We start from the raw sequence: 9,360 nt of genomic DNA, 5'->3' as shown, positions 1-9,360 counted from the left end.
GCCGAGTTCACTGGCCCCAAGCGACAACCGGTCACCGAGGCACCCGCCGAAGGCGGGTGCCGAGTTCACTGGCCCCAAGCGACGGCGGTCACCGAGGCACCCGCCGGAGGCGGGTGCCGAGTTCACCGGCCCCGAGCACCAGCGGTCAGCCACGGAGGGTGCTGGATCATCCATACTTCCATAGCTCCAGAGCTCCATAGCCCCGGAGCTCCATAGCCCCGGAGCTCCATAGCCCCGGAGCTCCATAGCTCCATAGCCCCGGAGCTCCATAGCCCCGGAGCTCCATAGCCCCGGAGCTCCATAGCTCCAGCCGCGGAGGGTGCTGGCTGGTGGCTCCATAGCTCCATACTTCCATACTTGCAGCCACGGAGTTGGCTAAAATTGCACTAAGTGCGAAAGCCCATTCATTTACAACGGCGTGTCCGCCAGGCGGCGACATTTCCCCGTTACCGGTGGCTGCGCGGCGGGTGAGTGACAGAGCTTATCCGAGCGGCTGGAACTCTGCGCCGGCGTGGTCGAGCGTGAGGCCCCGGCCCTTTGGCTGCCTGGTACCTAAAACACTTCCATTGATCCAGCCACGGAGGGTGCTGGCTGGTGGCTCCATAGCTCCATAGCTCCATAGCACCAGAGCTCCATAGCTCCATAGCACCAGAGCTCCATAGCTCCATAGCACCAGAGCTCCATAGCTCCATAGCACCAGAGCTCCATAGCTCCATAGCACCAGAGCTCCATAGCTCCATAGCACCAGAGCTCCATAGCTCCATAGCACCAGAGCTCCATAGCTCCATAGCTCCAGCCTGGGTGGCTGGTGGCTCCATAGCTCCATACTTCCATAGCTCCAGTCAGAGAGTGTGCTAAAATTGCACTAAGTGCGAAAGCCCATTCATTTACAACGGCGTGTCCACAAGGCGGCGACATTTCCCCGTTACCGGTGGCTGCGCGGCGGGTGAGTGACAGAGCTTATCCGAGCGGCTGGAACTCTGCGCCGGCGTGGTCGAGCGTGAGGCCTCGGCCCTTTGGCTGCCTGGTACCTAAAACACTTCCATTGATCCAGCCACGGAGGGTGCTGGCTGGTGGCTCCATAGCTCCATAGCTCCATACCTCCAGAGCTCCAGAGCTCCATAGCACCAGAGCTCCATAGCTCCATAGCACCAGAGCTCCATAGCACCAGAGCTCCATAGCTCCATAGCACCAGAGCTCCATAGCTCCATAGCACCAGAGCTCCATAGCTCCATAGCACCAGAGCTCCATAGCTCCATAGCTCCATAGCACCAGAGCTCCATAGCTCCATAGCACCAGAGCTCCATAGCTCCATAGCACCAGAGCTCCATAGCTCCATAGCACCAGAGCTCCATAGCTCCATAGCACCAGAGCTCCATAGCTCCATAGCACCAGAGCTCCATAGCTCCATAGCACCAGAGCTCCATAGCTCCATAGCACCAGAGCTCCATAGCTCCATAGCACCAGAGCTCCATAGCTCCATAGCACCAGAGCTCCATAGCTCCATAGCACCAGAGCTCCATAGCTCCATAGCACCAGAGCTCCATAGCTCCATAGCACCAGAGCTCCATAGCTCCATAGCACCAGAGCTCCATAGCTCCATAGCACCAGAGCTCCATAGCTCCATAGCACCAGAGCTCCATAGCTCCATAGCACCAGAGCTCCATAGCTCCATAGCACCAGAGCTCCATAGCTCCATAGCACCAGAGCTCCATAGCTCCATAGCTCCAGGGCTCCATAGCTCCATAGCTCCAGGGCTCCATAGCTCCAGGGCTCCAGGGCTCCATAGCTCCAGGGCTCCATAGCTCCAGGGCTCCAGGGCTCCATAGCTCCATACCTCCAGAGCTCCATACCTCCAGAGCTCCAGAGCTCCATAGCACCAGAGCTCCATGGCTTCAGAGCTCCATAGCACCATAGCTCCATACCTCCAGAGCTCCAGGGCTCCATAGCTCCAGAGCTCCATAGCTCCATAGCACCAGAGCTCCATAGCTCCATAGCACCAGAGCTCCATGGCTCCATAGCTCCAGCCTGGGTGGCTGGTGGCTCCATAGCTCCATACTTCCATAGCTCCAGTCAGAGAGTTGGCGAAAATTGCACTAAGTGCGAAAGCCCATTCATTTACAAGGGCGTGTCCGCCAGGCGGCGACATTTCCCCGTTACCGGTGGCTGCGCGGCGGGTGAGTGACAGAGCTTATCCGAGCGGCTGGAACTCTGCGCCGGCGTGGTCGAGCGGCTGGCCTCGGTAGTTGAGGTACCAGGGGTGGGGCGGGGAGCTCCAGGCGGGTCTTGTGAGAGAGTGAAGCCGAGCGGCTGGAACTCTCGGCCGGCCTGGTCGAGCGGCTGGCCTCGGTAGTTGAGGTACCAGGGGCGGGCTGGGGAGCTCCAGGCGGGGCTTGTGAGAGAGTGAAGCCGAGCGGCTGGAACTCTGGGCCGGCCTGGTCGAGCGGCTGGCCTCGGTAGTTGAGGTACCAGGGGCGGGCTGGGGAGCTCCAGGCGGGGCTTGTGAGAGAGTGTAGCCGAGCGGCTGGAACTCTGGGCCGGCGTGGTTGAGCAGCATGCCCGCGGAGGTGGCTCTTCCATAGGCAGGGAGGGTGCTGGAGCTCCACACTTCCATAGGCAGGGAGGGTGCTGGAGCTCCACACTTCCATAGGCAGGGAGGGTGCTGGAGCTCCACACTTCCATAGGCAGGGAGGGTGCTGGAGCTCCACACTTCCATAGGCAGGGAGGGTGCTGGAGCTCCACACTTCCATAGGCAGGGAGGGTGCTGGAGCTCCACACTTCCATAGGCAGGGAGGGTGCTGGAGCTCCACACTTCCATAGGCAGGGAGGGTGCTGGCACATCCACACTTCCAGCCACGGAGCATGCTGGCACTTCCACCTTGCTTGCTAAGTCGGCGTGATCTTGCCCAAAAAGTCCCTCCTCACCTCCAGCTGGAAGTGGAAAAAAATCCTCCACCTGCTTGGCCGAGGTTCTGGAAGCCAGCAGCTCGCAGAATGTTGCCAAAGTTTCACTGGAAGGAAAAGAAAAGAGAAGACCGAGTGCGCATTTCACCTACCGCCGAATGTCCACAAGAGGGAAGTGTCACTCCGTCGCAGAATCTGCGCCGACGCACTCGGCACCCTTCGAATTTATGGTGCCGGTGCGGGTGTTCTGGGTGCAAAAAGGCCGCCCAAGTGGTAGAAAAAAATCAGACTTCGTCTCTTAGGTCGAAATTAATGCCAAGTTTTGAAATGCACTGGCAGGGGTGGACCAGGGCCCGTTAGAAGTGCTTAGCCGAGGTCCTGGAAGCCTAACCCGGCGTGATCTTGTGCAAAAAGCCGCTGCTGAGCTCCAGCTGGAAGTGTAAAAAGAACCGGGCTGGATCAAAAAAAGAACCGGGCGGCCCTTTAAAATTGCTTAGCCGAGGTCCTGGAACCCTAACCCGGCGTGATCTTGTGCAAAAAGCCGCTGCTGAGCTCCAGCTGGAAGTGTAAAAAGAACCGGGCTGGTTCAAAAAAAGAACCGGGCGACCCGTTAGAAGTGCTTAGCCGAGGTCCTGGAAGCCTAACCCGGCGTGATCTTGTGCAAAAAGCCGCTGCTGAGCTCCAGCTGGAAGTGGAAAAAGAACCGGGCTGGATCAAAAAAGAACCGGGCGACCCGTTAAAATTGCTTAGCCGAGGTCCTGGAAGCCTAACACGGCGTGATCTTGTGCAAAAATCCGCTCCCGAGCTCCAGCTGGAAGTGTAAAAAGAACCAGGCTGGATAAAAAAAAGAACCGGGCTGGATAAAAAAAAAGAACCGGGCGGCCCGTTAAAATTGCTTAGCCGAGGTCCTGGAAGCCTAACCCGGCGTGATCTTGTGCAAAAAGCCGCTCCCGAGCTCCAGCTGGAAGTGTAAAAAGAACCGGGCTGGATAAAAAAAGAACCGGGCTGGATCAAAAAAGAACCGGGCGACCCGTTAAAATTGCTTAGCCGAGGTCCTGGAAGCCTAACACGGCGTGTTCTTGTGCAAAAAGCCGCTCCCAAGCTCCAGCTGGAAGTGTAAAAAGAACCGGGCTGGATAAAAAAAAGAACCGGGCTGGATCAAAAAAGAACCGGGCGACCCGTTAAAATTGCTTAGCCGAGGTCCTGGAAGCCTAACACGGCGTGATCTTGTGCAAAAAGCCGCTCCCGAGCTCCAGCTGGAAGTGTAAAAAGAACCGGGCTGGATAAAAAAAGAACCGGGCTGGATAAAAAAAAGAACCGGGCGACCCGTTAAAATTGCTTAGCCGAGGTCCTGGAAGCCTAACACGGCGTGTTCTTGTGCAAAAAGCCGCTCCCGAGCTCCAGCTGGAAGTGTAAAAAGAACCAGGCTGGATAAAAAAAAGAACCGGGCTGGATCAAAAAAGAACCGGGCGACCCGTTAAAATTGCTTAGCCGAGGTCCTGGAAGCCTAACACGGCGTGATCTTGTGCAAAAAGCCGCTCCCGAGCTCCAGCTGGAAGTGTAAAAAGAACCAGGCTGGATAAAAAAAAGAACCGGGCTGGATCAAAAAAGAACCGGGCGACCCGTTAAAATTGCTTAGCCGAGGTCCTGGAAGCCTAACACGGCGTGATCTTGTGCAAAAAGCCGCTCCCGAGCTCCAGCTGGAAGTGTAAAAAGAACCGGGCTGGATAAAAAAAGAACCGGGCTGGATAAAAAAAAAGAACCGGGCGACCCGTTAAAATTGCTTAGCCGAGGTCCTGGAAGCCTAACACGGCGTGTTCTTGTGCAAAAAGCCGCTCCCGAGCTCCAGCTGGAAGTGTAAAAAGAACCAGGCTGGATAAAAAAAAGAACCGGGCTGGATCAAAAAAGAACCGGGCGACCCGTTAAAATTGCTTAGCCGAGGTCCTGGAAGCCTAACACGGCGTGATCTTGTGCAAAAAGCCGCTCCCGAGCTCCAGCTGGAAGTGTAAAAAGAACCAGGCTGGATAAAAAAAAGAACCGGGCTGGATAAAAAAAAAGAACCGGGTGGCCCGTTAAAATTGCTTAGCCGAGGTCCTGGAAGCCTAACCCGGCGTGATCTTGTGCAAAAAGCCGCTCCCGAGCTCCAGCTGGAAGTGTAAAAAGAACCGGGCTGGATAAAAAAAGAACCGGGCTGGATCAAAAAAGAACCGGGCGACCCGTTAAAATTGCTTAGCCGAGGTCCTGGAAGCCTAACACGGCGTGTTCTTGTGCAAAAAGCCGCTCCCAAGCTCCAGCTGGAAGTGTAAAAAGAACCGGGCTGGATAAAAAAAAGAACCGGGCTGGATCAAAAAAGAACCGGGCGACCCGTTAAAATTGCTTAGCCGAGGTCCTGGAAGCCTAACACGGCGTGATCTTGTGCAAAAAGCCGCTCCCGAGCTCCAGCTGGAAGTGTAAAAAGAACCGGGCTGGATAAAAAAAGAACCGGGCTGGATAAAAAAAAGAACCGGGCGACCCGTTAAAATTGCTTAGCCGAGGTCCTGGAAGCCTAACACGGCGTGTTCTTGTGCAAAAAGCCGCTCCCGAGCTCCAGCTGGAAGTGTAAAAAGAACCAGGCTGGATAAAAAAAAGAACCGGGCTGGATCAAAAAAGAACCGGGCGACCCGTTAAAATTGCTTAGCCGAGGTCCTGGAAGCCTAACACGGCGTGATCTTGTGCAAAAAGCCGCTCCCGAGCTCCAGCTGGAAGTGTAAAAAGAACCGGGCTGGATAAAAAAAGAACCGGGCTGGATAAAAAAAAGAACCGGGCGACCCGTTAAAATTGCTTAGCCGAGGTCCTGGAAGCCTAACACGGCGTGATCTTGTGCAAAAAGCCGCTCCCGAGCTCCAGCTGGAAGTGTAAAAAGAACCAGGCTGGATAAAAAAAAGAACCGGGCTGGATCAAAAAAGAACCGGGCGACCCGTTAAAATTGCTTAGCCGAGGTCCTGGAAGCCTAACACGGCGTGTTCTTGTGCAAAAAGCCGCTCCCGAGCTCCAGCTGGAAGTGTAAAAAGAACCAGGCTGGATAAAAAAAAGAACCGGGCTGGTTCAAAAAAGAACCGGGCAACCCGTTAAAATTGCTTAGCCGAGGTCCTGGAAGCCTAACACGGCGTGTTCTTGTGCAAAAAGCCGCTCCCGAGCTCCAGCTGGAAGTGTAAAAAGAACCAGGCTGGATAAAAAAAAGAACCGGGCTGGATCAAAAAAGAACCGGGCGACCCGTTAAAATTGCTTAGCCGAGGTCCTGGAAGCCTAACACGGCGTGATCTTGTGCAAAAAGCCGCTCCCGAGCTCCAGCTGGAAGTGTAAAAAGAACCGGGCTGGATAAAAAAAAGAACCGGGCTGGATAAAAAAAAGAACCGGGCGACCCGTTAAAATTGCTTAGCCGAGGTCCTGGAAGCCTAACACGGCGTGATCTTGTGCAAAAAGCCGCTCCCGAGCTCCAGCTGGAAGTGTAAAAAGAACCAGGCTGGATAAAAAAAAGAACCGGGCTGGATCAAAAAAGAACCGGGCGACCCGTTAAAATTGCTTAGCCGAGGTCCTGGAAGCCTAACACGGCGTGTTCTTGTGCAAAAAGCCGCTCCCGAGCTCCAGCTGGAAGTGTAAAAAGAACCAGGCTGGATAAAAAAAAGAACCGGGCTGGTTCAAAAAAGAACCGGGCAACCCGTTAAAATTGCTTAGCCGAGGTCCTGGAAGCCTAACACGGCGTGTTCTTGTGCAAAAAGCCGCTCCCGAGCTCCAGCTGGAAGTGTAAAAAGAACCAGGCTGGATAAAAAAAAGAACCGGGCTGGATCAAAAAAGAACCGGGCGACCCGTTAAAATTGCTTAGCCGAGGTCCTGGAAGCCTAACACGGCGTGATCTTGTGCAAAAAGCCGCTCCCGAGCTCCAGCTGGAAGTGTAAAAAGAACCGGGCTGGATAAAAAAAGAACCGGGCTGGATAAAAAAAAAGAACCGGGCGACCCGTTAAAATTGCTTAGCCGAGGTCCTGGAAGCCTAACACGGCGTGATCTTGTGCAAAAAGCCGCTCCCGAGCTCCAGCTGGAAGTGTAAAAAGAACCAGGCTGGATAAAAAAAAGAACCGGGCTGGATCAAAAAAGAACCGGGCGACCCGTTAAAATTGCTTAGCCGAGGTCCTGGAAGCCTAACACGGCGTGTTCTTGTGCAAAAAGCCGCTCCCGAGCTCCAGCTGGAAGTGTAAAAAGAACCAGGCTGGATAAAAAAAAGAACCGGGCTGGATCAAAAAAGAACCGGGCGACCCGTTAAAATTGCTTAGCCGAGGTCCTGGAAGCCTAACACGGCGTGTTCTTGTGCAAAAAGCCGCTCCCGAGCTCCAGCTGGAAGTGTAAAAAGAACCAGGCTGGATAAAAAAAAGAACCGGGCTGGATCAAAAAAGAACCGGGCGACCCGTTAAAATTGCTTAGCTGAGGTCCTGGAAGCCTAACACGGCGTGATCTTGTGCAAAAAGCCGCTCCCGAGCTCCAGCTGGAAGTGTAAAAAGAACCGGGCTGGATAAAAAAAAAGAACCGGGCTGGTTCAAAAAAGAACCGGGCAACCCGTTAAAATTGCTTAGCCGAGGTCCTGGAAGCCTAACCCGGCGTGATCTTGCCCGAAAGTCGGCCTCTATACTTCCATTTTAGGTACCAGGGGCTATTAGTGTACTTGGTCCCACTAGTCAGTGTACTCATCCAGTTACCCCCCGTTTTCCAAAACACCATCGGCACGTATAAGGGGGGGACTCTTGAGAGAGATGAGGTATATGGCAGCGCAACACCAATCCGCTCCGCGCTGGTTCCCATGTCGGCTACGGATGAATAAAACCAGCCTGTCCCCCCTGGAGCTCACGAGACACGGAATTTTTTCTAAGTGCCAACGGCTCTTCCGAGCAAACGTGTCCGCTCCGGCTGGTTCCCCCGTCGGCCTCGAATGACGAAAAATGCCGGTCTCCGCCCGGAGCTCATGACAAACGAAAAATTTTCTAAGTGCCAACGGCACTAGCGAGCGAATGTGTCCGCTCGGCGCTGGTTCCCGGGTCGAACCCGGAAGACGAAAAACGCCGCTCTCCGCCCGGAGCTCATGACAAACGAAAAATTTTCTAAGTGCCAACGGCACTAGCGAGCGAATGTGTCCGCTCGGCGCTGGTTCCCGGGTCGAACCCGGAAGACGAAAAACGCCGCTCTCCGCCCGGAGCTCATGACAAACGAAAAATTTTCTAAGTGCCAACGGCACTAGCGAGCGAATGTGTCCGCTCGGCGCTGGTTCCCGGGTCGAACCCGGAAGACGAAAAACGCCGCTCTCCGCCCGGAGCTCATGACAAACGAAAAATTTTCTAAGTGCCAACGGCACTAGCGAGCGAATGTGTCCGCTCGGCGCTGGTTCCCGGGTCGAACCCGGAAGACGAAAAACGCCGCTCTCCGCCCGGAGCTCATGACAAACGAAAAATTTTCTAAGTGCCAACGGCACTTGCGAGCGAATGTGTCCGCTCGGCGCTGGTTCCCGGGTCGGACCCGGAAGACGAAAAACGCCGGTCTCCGCCCGGAGCTCATGACAAACGAAAAATTTTCTAAGTGCCAACGGCACTAGCGAGCGAATGTGTCCGCTCGGCGCTGGTTCCCGGGTCGGACCCGGAAGACGAAAAACGCCGGTCCTCGCCTGGAGGTCCCAGCAAAATCGGCGAAAAAACGACTAAGTGTCAACTTTCGAAAAAACGACTAAGTGCCCACGGCTCTGCGGGGCTTGTGAGTCCGCCCCGCGCCGGTTCGGTGGTCGGCCTCAAAAAGCAAAAAATCAGCCTCTCTCCCTGGAGCTCACCTCGAGGTACCAGGGGGTGAGGTACCCGGGCTAAGGTGCAGTACCTTTTTTGGTCTTCAGGTGCGCCAGAGTACAATGAAATGGTCCCAGTAGTCAGTGTACTCATCGACTTTCCCCCCGTTTTCCAAAGCACCTCGTTTACGAGTATGGAGGAGATGGTGCTGGTCTCCCCACGGCGTCGGACACGCCGTCCTCGACAGCACAAGGTCGGATAGAAGACCTGGAAAGCGCCGTGGCACGCGCTGGAGGTGGGCACTTTGGCGAAAAAACGACTAAGTGTCAACTTTCGAAAAAACGACTAAGTGTCAACTTTCGAAAAAACGGCTAAGTGTCAACTTTCGAAAAAACGACTAAGTGTCACCTCTCTGAAAAAATGGCAAAGTGTCGCCTCTCTGAAATTTTTCTAAGTGCCCACGGCTCTGCGGGCTCGTGCATCCGAGCCGCGCCGGTTCTGCAACCGGCCTAGAATGACGAAAAATAACGGTCTCCTCCTGGAGCTCACAGCCAATTGTGGCGAAAAAGTGGCAAAGTGCCCACGGCCCTGCCGAGCTTTGGCGTCCGCTCAGCGCCGGTGCCGCAGTCGGCCTCGAATGACGAAAAATGACGGTCTCCTC

Source organism: Syngnathus leptorhynchus, unplaced genomic scaffold (assembly GCF_054491065.1).
Source record: "Syngnathus leptorhynchus isolate UIUO unplaced genomic scaffold, UIUO_Slep HiC_scaffold_856, whole genome shotgun sequence".
Taxonomy (NCBI): Eukaryota; Metazoa; Chordata; class Actinopteri; order Syngnathiformes; family Syngnathidae; genus Syngnathus; species Syngnathus leptorhynchus.
Note: the sequence above shows the minus strand (reverse complement) of the source record.